At 45.0% G+C, this 14,398-nt stretch overlaps 1 protein-coding gene across 3 annotated transcripts in view; it reads right to left on the bottom strand.

The window, feature by feature from the left end:
• Window positions 1–14,398, bottom strand: part of LOC124721320 (elongation of very long chain fatty acids protein AAEL008004) — a 331,184-nt gene that overhangs the window by 178,519 nt on the left and 138,267 nt on the right. The gene's annotated exons all lie outside the window — the stretch shown is intronic.

Genomic DNA, 14,398 nt, shown 5'->3' on the forward strand with positions numbered 1-14,398 from the left:
GGAACGAGACCGCATCTGCGGTTCATGTAACATGATCCCGCACATAGAAAGTGCAATTTTTCTGCATCTCCATGCTTGTGCGCAAATAAGATTACCTTCATAGCGCCGATACGATTACTTTTATGGCGGGGGGAGTTAAAATAAGTCCGTAACGCTTTCAAAGCTGTAGTGCACAAAAAAAAAGAAAAACACATAGAAAGCCGGCCGCCTGCCGCTGTGATCGAGCGGTTCTAGGCGCTTCAGTCTGGAACCGCGCTGCTGCTACGGTCGCAGGTTCGAATCCTGCCTCGGGCATGGATGTGTGTGATGTCCTTAGGTTAGTTACGTTTAAGTAGTTCTAAGTCTAGGGGACTGATGACCTCACATGTTAAGTCCCATAGTGCTTGGAGCCATTTGAATACATAGAAACACAAACAGGAAAAGTAAAGCCGGTTAGTACACTTAAATATCGTGGAAAATTCGTACAGTAGAATGGACTAGTATAATTTTCAAGAGATGTAACAACTAATGAAATGGAAAGAGCACCTGGTTGGGTTAAAAATATCTGTGACAAAAAATGCCTATCTAGAAAAACAAAACTGGAACACTGTACCATATCCAAAAGACCAGTCTTTTTATATTCACGTGAATAGTGAAGGTTAGTTATGTTTAAGTAGTTCTAAGTCTAGGGGTCTGATGACCTCACATGTTAAGTCCCATAGTGCTTGGAGCCATTTGAATACATAGAAACACAAACAGGAAAAGTAAAGCCGGTTAGTACACTTAAATATCGTGGAAAATCCGTACAGTGGAATGGACTAGTGTAATTTTCAAGAGATGTAACAACTAATGAAATGGAAAGAGCATCTGGTTGGGCTAAAAATATCTGTGACAAAAAATGCCTATCTAGAAATACAAAACTGGAACACTGTACCATATCAATAAGACCAGACTTTTTATATTCACGTGAATGCTTAACGATGAATTACAAATGTAGAGAATAGATATACTTGAAAGATGAGTTGATGGAAAAAGAACAAATTGGCTCTGAGCACTATGGGACTTAACATCTGAGGTCATCAGTCGCCTAGAACTTAGAACTACTTAAACCTAACTAACCTAAGGACATCACACACATCCATGCCGGAGGCAGGATTCGAACCTGCGACCGTAGCGGTCGCGCTGTTCCAGACTGAAGCGCCTAGAACCGCTCTATCTAGTGGGCGATCAGACCGAGTTGGGTTTCACAAGATTGTTGCCTTCGGAACCCATGTATCGTTAGAAAATGAGAAGAACCAAGCTAGGTACATTACATCGGCATCTACATCAACACCTCCGCAAGCCACCTTATAGTGTGTGGCATAGGGTTCTTTGTGTACAGTTGTCACTTCCCCCTTTTCTGTTCCAGTCGCGAATATTTTGCAGGAAGAACGATAGCCGGTAAGCCTCTGCGTGGGGTCCAATCTCTAATTTTATCTTCATGGTTCTTTCACGAGATATATGTAGAAGGAAGCAATATATTTATTGACTCTTTTAGGAACGTTCGCTGTCGGAACTTTAACACTAAGCCGCATCATGATGCGGAACGCCTCTCTTGCAGTGTCTGCCACTGGAGTTGGTTGATCATGACTGAGACACTTTCGAGCCTACTAAATGAACCTGGAATGAAACGCGACGCTCTTCTTTGGATTTTATCTATTCCACTATCAGCCGTATCTGGTACGGATCCAATACTGACGATCAGTCGTCAAGTATCGATTGAACAAGTTTTTTTTATGTCACTTTCTTTATTGCTGGACTGCATTTTCTGACGGTTCTTCTAATGAATCTAAGTCTGGGATCTGCCTTACTCGCGATTAATTTTATGTGGTCGCTCCATTTCAAGTCGCTCCGCACGCATATTCCCAGGTATTTTATGGAAGTAACTGTGCCCAGTGATTATTCTGAAATTTTGTAATCATACAATAAAGGATCTTTTTATCTATGTGTTCGAAATACATTACATTTGCTGATGTTGAGGGTCAACTGCCACTCTCTGCACCAAACGTCGATCCTCTGCAGGTCTTTCTGCATTTCACTACAATTTTCCACAGTCGTAACTTCTCCGTATACAACAGCATCATCCGCGAAAAGCCTCGTGGAGTTTCCGACGTTATCCTCCAAGTCATAAATATATGTAATGGTCCTAAGGGGAGCGCGGGATTAGCCGAGCGGTCTTAGGCGCTGCAGTCATGGACTGTGCGGCTGGTCCCAGCGGAGGTTCGAGTCCTCCCTCGGGCATGGGTGTGTGTGTGTGTTTGTCCTTAGGATAATTTAGGTTAAGTAGTAAGCTTAGGGACTGGTGACCTTAGCAGTTAAGTCCCATAAGATTTCACACACATTTGAACAATTTTGAATGGTCCTAAGGCACTCCCCCGGCGCACGCCAGAAATTACTTTTGCGTCTGAAGACTTCTCCTCGTTCAGAATAGCATGCTGTGTTCCGTTTGATAGAAACTCTTCAATCCAATCACACAGTTGGTCTGATATTTTGTACGCTCGTAATTTTGTTCACTAGGCGACAGTGCGGAACAGTATCCAATGTCTTCCGGAAGTCTTCCTGGGCGCCTATATCTACTGCTTCCTGTGTCTAGTGGGCGATCAGAGCGAGTTGGGTTTCACAAGATTATTGCCTTCGGAACCCATGTCTGTTCCTACAGAGGAGTCTTTCGGCCTCCTGATATGTCATAATACAGGACATAAAACATGTTCCAAAATTCTACAACTGATCACCGTCAAAGATATACGTCTATAGCTCTGTGCCTCTGTTGGACGACCCTTCTTGAAAAAGGGGATGCCCTGTGCTTCTTCCAATTTTGAGGAACACATTGTTCCTCGAAAGACCTACGGTATATGCTGCTAGATGAAAGGAACTTCTTTCGCATTCTCTATGTAGTCTCGAACTGATCGTCAGATCTAGTGACCTTCCCTTCGTTGTACAATTTCAATCGCTTTTCTATCCCATGGTCACTTATTTCGATATCAGTGCGATCTTCCTCTGTGAAGTAGTTTTGAAAAAAGACATTTCGTATTTCTACCTTTTCTGTGTCGTCCTCCGTTTCACTACCATTACAGTCAAAGAACGTCTGGACAGTTGGCTTCGATCCGTTTACTCATTTAACTTAAGCCGAACACTTCTTAGGATTTTCTGTCAGATCGGTAGACCGAATTTTACTTTCGAAATCGTTGAACGCTTTACACATGACTCTCCTTACGCTAATTTTGGGTTCGTTTAACTTTTATTTGCCTGTGAGGCTTTCCTACGCTTAAATTTTGCAGTGAAGCTATCTTCGCTTTCGTATCAGTAACATAACAGATGCGGCCCTCTGCTAATCTCTGTTTCCACAAAGTGGCCACCGAGCCAAAACTAATGGCCGTCCCTGCTCTAAACGTAGACAAAAGTTAATGCAGTTTAGTAGGCAAAACAATACTGTTATATTCGTACAAAATATTCCTCGTGTGCTGCTTGATACAGTCGAGTCGTTTAAATAACTGGGTGTAACGTTTGTAAACCGATATGAAATGAAACTTCCTGGCAGATTAAAACTGTGTGCCAGACCGAGACTCGAACTCGGGACCTTTGCCTTTCGCGGGCAAGTGCTCTACCAACTTTTTTTTCGTTATTGATCGCTGTGTTTGGTCGTTGCGGACGTCGCAAGACATCCTGTTCAAGTTCGGTGGTTGATCTTTCCACTCAGTTTTTTATTACAGAGGCCAGCCGGCTCTCTGACCGAACACGCTGAGCTACCGTGCCGGCATAACATACGCTTTTTCACAGGTCAGCACGTCACCACAGAGCTAGCGAAGAGGTATACCAACTGAGCTACCCAAGTCGTGCTTGGGTAGCTCAGTTGGTAGAGCACTTGCCCGCGAAAGGCATAGGTCCCGAGTTCGAGTCTCGGTCCGGCACACAGTTTTAATCTGCCAGGAAGTTTTATATCAGCGCACACTCCGCTGCAGAGTGAAAATCTCATTCCGATATGAAATGGATCGAGCATCGTGGTAGGGAAGGCGAATGGTCGACTATAGTTTATTTGGAGAATTCCAGGAAAGTTTATCTTATCTATAAACGAAGCCGCATACAGAATACTTGTACGACCCTTTTTTCAATACTGCTCGAGTATTTGGGGTCCGTTCCGAGTCGGATTAATGGGAAACATCGAAGCAGTTCAGAGGTGTGCTGCTAGATTTGTTACCGCTGGGTTAGGTCAACACGCGAGCGTGTCGCAAATGCTCCATGAACATGGAGGAAAGAAGACGTTCTTCTCGCAAAGTGCTATTGAGAAAGTTTATCTAACCGGCATTTGCAACAGACTGCATCTACATGCACCTCGCTTAAGGACCGCGAAGACAAGATAAGAGAAATTAGGTCTCTGGATGTCTATCTTTTCAGAGATGGTTGCGAGACTCAATTGTTCGCTACAGGATGTCAAATCAAACACCTTTCAGTCATCTAATTTCCAAACTGTTATTTTATTCGGCTATCAGTTCCGGCGATTTAATTCGCCATCTTCAAGCCCCTGACCGACGTGTAGGAAGATTCCAACACCGGTTCCGGTGAAAATAAGGGTCAGCATTCAAATACTGGTATCTGTAGATTTCTTCTTGACACCGCGATCACTTCAACCATCATCTGCCGATGCAGCAGGCAACTATGGAGTTCTAATATCAACATGGATCTTTCAATAAATCATTATTATTTTTGTGGGAATATTTTCCATTTTATCGCCATAAAGTTGTTAGAATCACTTTGGGGTCAAAACAGACCCCAGACATGAAATGCGTTTTTCCATAACTGATGACATGCGAGGGTTAAGTAAGTCCTCAACTCGCATCGCGAGGATGGGCGCACCCCGTTCCAGTCCTCCTACCAAGGAAAAATCCCTGACAGTACGGGGAATCGAACTTGGGTCCTACGTATAACAGGCATATACGCTGATCACTGAGATATGGAGGTGGACTCATCCTTGAGCCACTAAAATATTTGACCGCCTCCCTTGTGAATTAAATGTGCTGAAAGACAATGAAAGTTTGAAAATAAATTGAAACTGACAACTCCTTAAACTCTACAGATAATTTTCTTGGCCCGCATCTCGTGGTCGTGCGGTAGCGTTCTCGCTTCCCACGCCCGGGTTCCCGGGTTCGATTCCCGGCGGGGTCAGGGATTTTCTCTGCCTCGTGATGGCTGGGTGTTGTGTGCTGTCCTTAGGTTAGTTAGGTTTAAGTAGTTCTAAGTTCTAGGGGACTTATGACCACAGCAGTTGAGTCCCATAGTGCTCAGAGCCATAATTTTCTTGAGTAGATGGAGGAGTTGAGTTATATTTAACTTTCATTTTTTTGTAAATGAAGATTTTAAAAATGCGATTATGTGAATAGCCAGCATGTAACCATGTTTCCACAGAGGAAATGTATCTTGAGGTATTACCTGTTGGGTTTCGTCTTAGGATATTTGGTCGAAGAATGTTCAATGATTTTTCTGACGTCTCGCCAACACGAGTGTCTGGCATTGTCATAGATCCACTTTTCATTGTTGGTGGCGGACTAGAGTCAAACCAGCTGCCAGAGGATATTCACAGAGGTAACAAAAGTCATGGAACACCCCCTAATATCGCGTCGGTTCTCCTTTTGCCCGACGTAGTGCAGCAACACGACGTGGCATTGACTCAACAAGTCGTTGGAAGCCTCTGCAGAAATATTGAGACGTCCTGCCTCTATAGCCGTCCATAACTGCGAAAGTGTTGCTGGTGCAGGATTTTCTGCACGAACTGATCTCTCGATTATGTCCCATAAATCTTCGATGGGATTAATGTCGGGCGATCTGTGTGGCCAAGTCATTTGTTCGAACTGTCCAGAATGTTCTTCAAACCAATCGCGAACAATAGTGGCCCGATGACATATTTGGAAACATGAAATCAATCAATGCCTGCAAATGGTCTCCGTGTAGCCGAATATGACCATTTCCACTCAATGATCAGTTCAGTTGGCTCAGAGGACCCAGTTCATTCCATGTAAACACAACCGACACCATGATGGATCTACCACTAGCTTGCACAGTGCCTTGTTGACAACTTGGGTCTATGCCTTCGTGGAGTCTGAGAGACACCATTAGTTCTTGCCAACTGAAATCGGAACTCACTGACCAGACCACGGTTTTCCAGTGTTATGGGGGTAAATGGATTGGTCACGAGCCAAGGAGAGGCCCTGCAGGTGATGTCGTGCTGCTAGCAAACGCACCCGCGTCGATCATCTGCTGTCATAACCCATTAACGCCAAATTTCGCCGCACTGTCCTAATTGATGCGTTCGTTGTGCGTACCACATTGATTTGTGCGGTTATTTCATGCAGTGTTGCTTGTCTGTTAGCACTGACAACTCTACGCAAACGCCGCTGCTCTCGGTCGTCAAGTGAGAGCCTTCGGCCACTGCGTTGTCTGTGGGGAGAGGTAATACTTGAAATGTGGTATTCTCAGCACATTCTCGACATTGTGGGTCGTGGAATAATGAATTCTCTAACGATTTCCGAAATAGTGATGTCCTATGCTTCTAGCTCCAACTACCATTCCGTGTTAATACTCGGCGTCCGGCCTTAACCACGTCGGGAACCATTCCACATGGATCACCTGAGTAGAAACGACAGCTCCGCCAATGCACTGCCCCTTTATACCTTGAGTACGCGATACTACCGCCATTCGTGACTGTGCATATCGCTATCCCGCGACTTTCATCACCACAGTATATATTTCTGTCGCGTCAACGTCTGAGGGCTCCTCCATAGTCATTTCCACAACAGCTACAGTCTGCTCAACAATTCTTTAAAATGCATCTTATTTGTAAACGTGCTGACATGTTCCCCATGATGACGCACGGAACAAATGGTTCAAATGGCTCTGAGCACTATGGCACTAAACTTCTGAGGTCATCAGTCCCCTAGAACTTAGAACTACTTAAACCTAACTAACCTAAGGACATCACACACATCCATGCCCGAGGCAGGATTCGAACCTGCGACCGTAGCGGTCATGTGGTTCCTCACCGCCTAGAACCGCTCGGTCATTCCGGCCGGCGACGCACGGAACAAGCAAAAAACTAAACAAAACATGTTTGCTGATTGATTATCTAGCGAGTCTTACTAAACGAAGCGCTATAGAAAAATGTGTAAAAGTGCACAAATGGCGAATGCTAGGAATGGTCAGAGCGAATCAGAACGGAGAAGGTGCTTATCGGGATATTGTAATCTGTGACACAGCAGTGACTACAGCTATTTCTTCCGTGGGAACGAACTGTCACTCAAGCTTCACACGACCTCCTGTTTGTCCGTTGCCACATTCTAGCACGCCAGTTCGGCCCCAGAGATACGATTTGCAATCAATGGAACCACTTTTCGTGACGTGAGTGTCTCCGAAGCTGATTGTAAGTAAATGCGTTTCGCGGTTCGCTGTTAGGTTAACTACCCGTCAGCTGTGAACATACGTAGTCGTACACCTCGAAAGGCCTCTCAGTTAACAGTGTAACTATTACGCTGCTGCCTGAACAGTTACTGAAAAGTATGCCACCATCGTCAGAATATTCAGAACAGCGATTTATTCTTAAAATTGCTCTTAACATAGAAAAAATGTTACTAATAACGTGAAACCTATAAAAAAATAAACAAAGAATGACTTCAATTCGGTTGCGATACTCTGAGCATATACGGGACTTCGTTATAATTTTTTACTTCTGAGGATGTACGCAGTGTCCATATTACACACCCAATATTTCTTAAATGACTCAAGTTACGGAAATAAGATTTCAAAGAAGTGCTAGTATAAACAAGAAAAGTAAGTTACTGGGTAGTTAACAATAAATTTAAGATTTAGGATGTCTTTTGTGAAATTACAGTGGTATGCAAAAGACAAGAAGACAGTAGCCTTCGCGTGATGTGTCACTGCCAAGAAACATAGCTCGATGAACCTGGACCATACACAGATAGAACTGCTACGGTATAGGGCAGCAGGTAACTTGCAGAAACACCCAATGAAAAACACAAACGATACTTGAAGCAAAGACACTCATTACACTGACAACACCGTGATTCATGATAGTCCCTTGGACATAACAAAGGGTGAGAAATGGTTCTTAACACTATGCCGTCCGGCGACACCACAATGGTGTCGTTTGCATAGTATCGCTGAGTGGCCGGCGACACCACAGTGGTGTCGTGAGCATAGTATCACGCAGTGGCCGGCGACAGCACTTCAAATGGTTCAGATGGCTCTGAGCACTATGGGACTTAACATCTGAGGTCATCAGTCCCCTAGAACTTAGAACTACTTAAACCTAACTAACCTAAGGACATCACACATATCCATGCCCGAGGCAGGATTCGAACCTGCGACCGTAGCGGTCGCGCGGTTCCAGACTGTAGCGCCTAGAAACGCTCGGCCACCCCGGCCGGCGACAGCACTTCAGTATCTTTTACATTCTGTTGGTGTTTTGTTTAGGTAACAACAAGTTACACACGTCAACAAGCTTTTTGTTTTTATAAGTACTTGTGCTCTTTCATCATGGCGGACGAAAGAGACAATAGGATTATTTACGATGAATGCGCGGACGTGTTGTCTGAGGTTCCGGATGACTTGGCCGATTGAGAAGAAGACACTGGATATCATAAAAATGAAAGTGAAACAGAATCGTAGGAAGATGGTGAAATACGTCCAAAATGAATTCGGCGAACGCTACGGTTGCCAACTGATTCAGCCGAATCAGACGAAGATGGCAGTGCACAGTGGTCAGACTTTGATTTACTGAGGACCAATAATAAATTTGAAGGATCCCCGGGTCCAAACATATTTCCCAAATATACAAAGAGTGTCGAGGATATCGTAGAATTATATATTGGGAACGATCTGTTTGAATATATTAGTAACGAAACCAACAAGCACTACAGTTAAAATTACAATAGAAGGAAACTGGATTTTAAAAATGCCAAATTTGTCGACGTTACCGGACCCGAACTTAGAAAATGGTTTGGGTTTGCTATCCTTATGGGAATTGTAAAAAAAGCAAGATTCGATGATTATTGGTCAGCGAATCGGTTGATAGGCACGCCGATATGTCGCAAAACGATGTCCCGCAACCGATTCAGACAAATATTATCGTTTTTACATTTTTCCGACAGCAACAATAAACCGGATAATGCCGACCGGCTTCTCAAAGTGCAATGCGTAATTGATTATTTTTCCCAAAAGTTTAAAGAAACGTTTAATCTAAGTCAAAATATCTCAACTGATGAAGGAATGATACAGTGGCGTAGGCGATTAAATTTTAAAGTTTACAATCCGCCGAAAATTACGAAATACGGCATACTCATTCGGATGCTGTGTGATTCGATTACGGGATACATTTCCTCATTCAAGATATATTCCGGAGCTGGACAGTCTTCAGCAAAAACTATTGACACTCTCTGAAGGAAAGTGGCATCACCTCTGCATGGATAATTATTATAACAGTGTAGAACTTGCAGAGAAGTTACTTGAAAGGAATATTCGAGTTTGTGGAACGATACGGCAAAATAGAGGATTCCCGGAAAATTAAAGCGCCCGAAAGTCAATGTGTTTGAAGCTTGTCATCAACAGAAAGCTGACAAGCGGCCGGCGACAAGCCAAGTAATCCGAATTAGCGCTGTCAGCGCCAAGCGAATAAATTTGTACGAGACGTGCGGACGGCAAAGTGTTAATAGGGCGTGTGACCAAAACGGACGACAATGCATGCTCTACAACGTGTTCTCATGTTGGTCACAAGTTTGGCAAGGAGTTGTGGCGGCAGGGCTCTCCATTCCACCACAACTGCTGGATGGTCGTTACTGCATGTGGACTTGGTGCATTACGTTTCCTCAACGCAATCTACATGTGCTCGATGGGGTTTAAGTCGGGAGAACAGCCAACGCTGTCCATTCACACCGAATATTCTCTCTTTCCAAGAGCTCTGCATCTGCGTAGTTCGATGCAGCCGCCCACTGTCATCCACAGAAATGAAGTCAGGGCCGGAAGAAAAGACGCACGTTGAACGGTGAGTGTAATGTATTCAAAGATTCGCAAGTTGCCGATGTGGCGTCACCTAAAAAAGACTTGCAATACGGCGGCCGAACTCCCCCGAATGGAGCCTCCCGGCCAACAATGCCGTACGATTATTTCCATTTTTGCAACATTATGCCTCCCCACACCGCTGGACCACTAAACCGATCATGTTCAAGAATGTTCCTGGGTGCACTATGTGTTCCCAACTCTTGTCATAATTATGACGGTACGACTAGCATGGTCGAACATAGTCGTTTTGGTGTCCAGGTGTTACGGTGTGCGGAGGCATAACGTTGCATGGGCGTATTGACCTCCAAATCTTTGAGCACGGTAAACTCACAGGTCAACTTCATTGTGAGACTGTATTGCTTCAACATGTGCGTTTTCCAGGGACGAATTCTGCCCTGACTTCATTTCTATGGATGAGAATGTGTGACCGCACCGAACAGTGAAAGTGGAGCTCTTCTAGCGAGAGAATATTCGGTAATTGGCTGGTCTGCCCATTCCCCCGACTCAAATCCCATCGATCACGTGTGGAATGTGTTCGGGAGATGTATAGCAGCACGTGGACATGCACCAACGATCATCCGCAGTTTTCAACTGCGCTTTTGAAGGAATGGAACTCCCTACCACAAGAAGTCATTGTATTGTATTGTAGTGTATGTTAAACGGGAGCCTAGAAACGACGGAGAGGCTCCGTCCCCGCCGCAGCCGCAGTGGTCAACAACCCCACGACGACTACCACAGTCCACTTCACCAAAAAAAAAAAAATGGTTCAAATGGCTCTGAGCACTATGGGACTCAACTGCTGTGGTCATCGGTCCCCTAGAACTTAGAACTACTTAAACCTAACTAACCTAAGGACATCACACACATCCATGTCCGAGGCAGGATTCGAACCTGCGACCGTAGCAGTCGCACGGTTCCGGACTGCGCGCCTAGAACCGCGAGACCACCGCGGCCGGCCCACGTCACCCCCCCGCCGCCCCACACCGAACCACTCTTTTACGGTTATTGTGCGGTTCGGCCCGCAGTGGACCCCCCTCCACCCCCAGGGAACGTGTCACACCAGATGAGTGTAACCCCTATGTTTGCGTGGTAGAATAATGGTGGTGTACGCATACGTGGAGAACTTGTTTGACCAGCAATCGCCGACATAGTGTAGCTGAGGCGGAATAAGGGGAACCAGCCCGCATTCGCCGAGGCAGATGGAAAACCGCCTAAAAACCATCCACAGACTGGTCGGCTCACCGGACCTCGACACAAGTCCGCCGGGCGGATTCGTGACGGGGACCAGGCGCTCCTTCCCAGTCCGGAAAGCCGTGCGTTAGACCGCACGGCTAACCGGTCGGTCTAAGAAGTCCCTACCAACCTTGTGGTAAGCATGGGAGCTCGTTGCAGAGCATGCATCGCAGTCCGCGGTGATCACACACTGTTAGCAGCGATGTCCTGTGGATCATCAGGAATCGCAATGACTTTAGAGTAATTATTGTCTTTCAATAAAAGTGTAATTTTTGTTCGTCCCATCGAGTATTTCTTTCAGTTACCTTCTGTAATACACTGTAGCAATTCTTTCTATGTGTGGTCCATGTTGCATCGAGCTATGTTACTTGGCAGTGACACATTATGCGAAAGATATTTTTGTCCTGAAGTTTTGCGCACCAGTGTATTTGTGTGGAATGTAGCCTAGTACGGAAATGGTATGTGGACAATAAACGCTACAGAGAAAAAGAGAGTAGAATCATTTCAAATGTGGTGTTAGAGAAGACTGCTGAAGATTTTATGGGAGAGAAGCACGTGGCGACGACACATTCGCGCAGGGATAATATTACAGCAGCAGAGAGGTCTGCTTCGCGTTCTCTGTGCTGCGTAAGTGGGATTATGTTCAGGAGATGCAGCGTTTACTAGCATGGTATCGCAGGCTCAGTGCTGACCAGACGAAAAAAAGTGGAGAGGGAGGATAACACTGTCCCGAAGAAAAGTTGCTTGTCAAAAGACACTGTTAAGTCTCATATTGTGATTCCTGTTGATCATTTTTGGTGGTGTTACAGTGCTAGTTGTCAATTGAATGTGTTGTTGTACAGCGTAGGCTGTCTTCTGATTGCTGGTTAGTGTTGCCCTGTCTACCGAGGGTGTAAGGTGCCACACACAGTTATCTCTCGTTTCATTGGTGCCTTGAAAATGACGGGGTGTTCACCTGTCGAAATATTTGCAGTTGTTGACGACGTTAGCCAGCTGCGGCGTATATATTATTTGAACATTATGTGGGTAACTCTGGTAACTAATATAGATGTGCTGAATCAGATCGGGGAGAAGCGTTTTGTGGCCGAACTTCAGTCAAAAGCCAGTAACATATTCGCAGTTGAGAATATGGTCAACCATCAGCTCTGTAATGGAAGGACGACAATGAAAATTTGTGCCGGACCGAAACTCGAACCAGGATTTCCCGCTTATCGCGAGCGGTTGCCTTACCACTAGCCTATCCGAGCAGTACTCACTGCCAGACCCACACTAACATACGTCGTCAACCATGTGTCTACATAATGGATGTACTATCACATGTTGTATATTCCTGTACGGGCGAGACATTTTACTTGAAAGTCGCTTGTTGCGAATATGGACAACCATCAGCTGTACAATGGAATGACGAAAATGAAAAGGGATGTAAGTGGGCACCGCAGTGCCTGTTCGTTTGGACATTCATGCACTTCCAAATGGACATTGCATCCTAACTCGGAATAACACAGGCACTGCAATATAGTGTATATTAACTAAAAGCTAACCTAAGGCATCAAGGAATAATCAGCTTGGGAGCAGACGGAAACTTCAGGAACAAAAATTGTTGAGAGAGACTAAAGACTGAATATAGCAAACAGTTGCAAGTGTATTTAGGTTGCAGTAATTGTGAGAGTTGAAGAAACATCTACCGTCCGATTAAAATTACTTGTTACCTGACGTCTGTCGCCGGCCGCGGTGGTCTAGCGGCTCTAAGCGCTCAGTCCGGAGCCGCGCGGCTGCTACGGTCGCAGGTTCGAATCCTGCCTCGGGCATGGATGTGTGTGATGTCCTTAGGTTAGTTAGGTTTAAGTAGTTCTAAGTTCTAGGGGACTGATGACCACAGATGTTAAGTCCCATAGTGCTCAGAGCCATTTTTTTGACGTCTGTCGCTAGGCGCTACTCTGTTGCCACATCGACTGTCGCTCGGTTAGAGACGACGCACACACACGGCAGGTCACTTCGCAAGTGCTGAAGTGCTGTTACATGTAAATGTTGGCAGGCGTTCTCCATCAGGTAAGACGGTAATACGAAGTACTCCGTCTACAGCAGATTTTAAGTGATTGATAACTGAATTGCAGCAGACGACGCGTTCTGTAGCCCCGAATTTACACTCATGTCCTAACCTACCCACAATCTCGTGATGTACAATGTATCCGAGAAATTTGCGGCAGAACTATTAACTACTCACGCTTTGGTCACGGCGACTGAATCTGACCTCTACGAGCAAACTCATGACAGAAGAATTTCAGTTTCAGTACTAAAAGCGAACTGTAATTTCTCCCTGTCATTGGCTACTCGAACAGATGCGTTACCAGTTGATGAGCAGTACTAGCTGGAAACCAGTTACAGGTTATAGGTGACAGAGGCAGATTAGGAATGATACGAAGGAAAAAAAAAAACTCAATATGAAGATGAAAATGACGAGACAAGTGTTTAAAAATAAAGAGAAATACATTTAAATCAGGTAATTGAATAAAAATAATAATAACATTCATTTTGATAAAGATTTAAAAATGAAAAAAATTAAATTCAATCACGTGACAAGATTCGAACCCAAAACTTCCTGCACATCCAGACTGCACTTTAAAAACTACGCTATGGTACAATTTATTATTACTGACATATTTTATTCTTCTAGCGCACCAGTTGCAACGGCGATTTGCTGCCTCCCAATAGTGCGGCAACATGCAGTGTCGTATTTAGCTTATCCACTGTAGGCTGATCTCTGTGATGATAATAGTACACTGAAGAGCCAAAGAAACTGGTACACCTGCCTAATATCGTGTAGGGCCCCCGCAAGCACGCAGAAGTGCCGCAACACGACGTGGCATGGACTCGACTAATGTCGGAAGTAGTGCTGGAGGGAATTGACACCATGAATCCTGCGCCACTGTCCATAAATCAGTAAGAATACGAGGGGATGGAAATCTCTTCTGAACAGCACGTTGCAAGGCATCCCAGGTATGCTCAACAATATTCATGTCTGGGGAGTTTGGTGGCCAGCGGAAGTGTTAGAACTCAGAAGAGTGTTTCGGGAGCCACTTTGTAG

This window comes from Schistocerca piceifrons, chromosome X (genome assembly GCF_021461385.2).
Source record: "Schistocerca piceifrons isolate TAMUIC-IGC-003096 chromosome X, iqSchPice1.1, whole genome shotgun sequence".
Taxonomy (NCBI): domain Eukaryota; kingdom Metazoa; phylum Arthropoda; class Insecta; order Orthoptera; family Acrididae; genus Schistocerca; species Schistocerca piceifrons.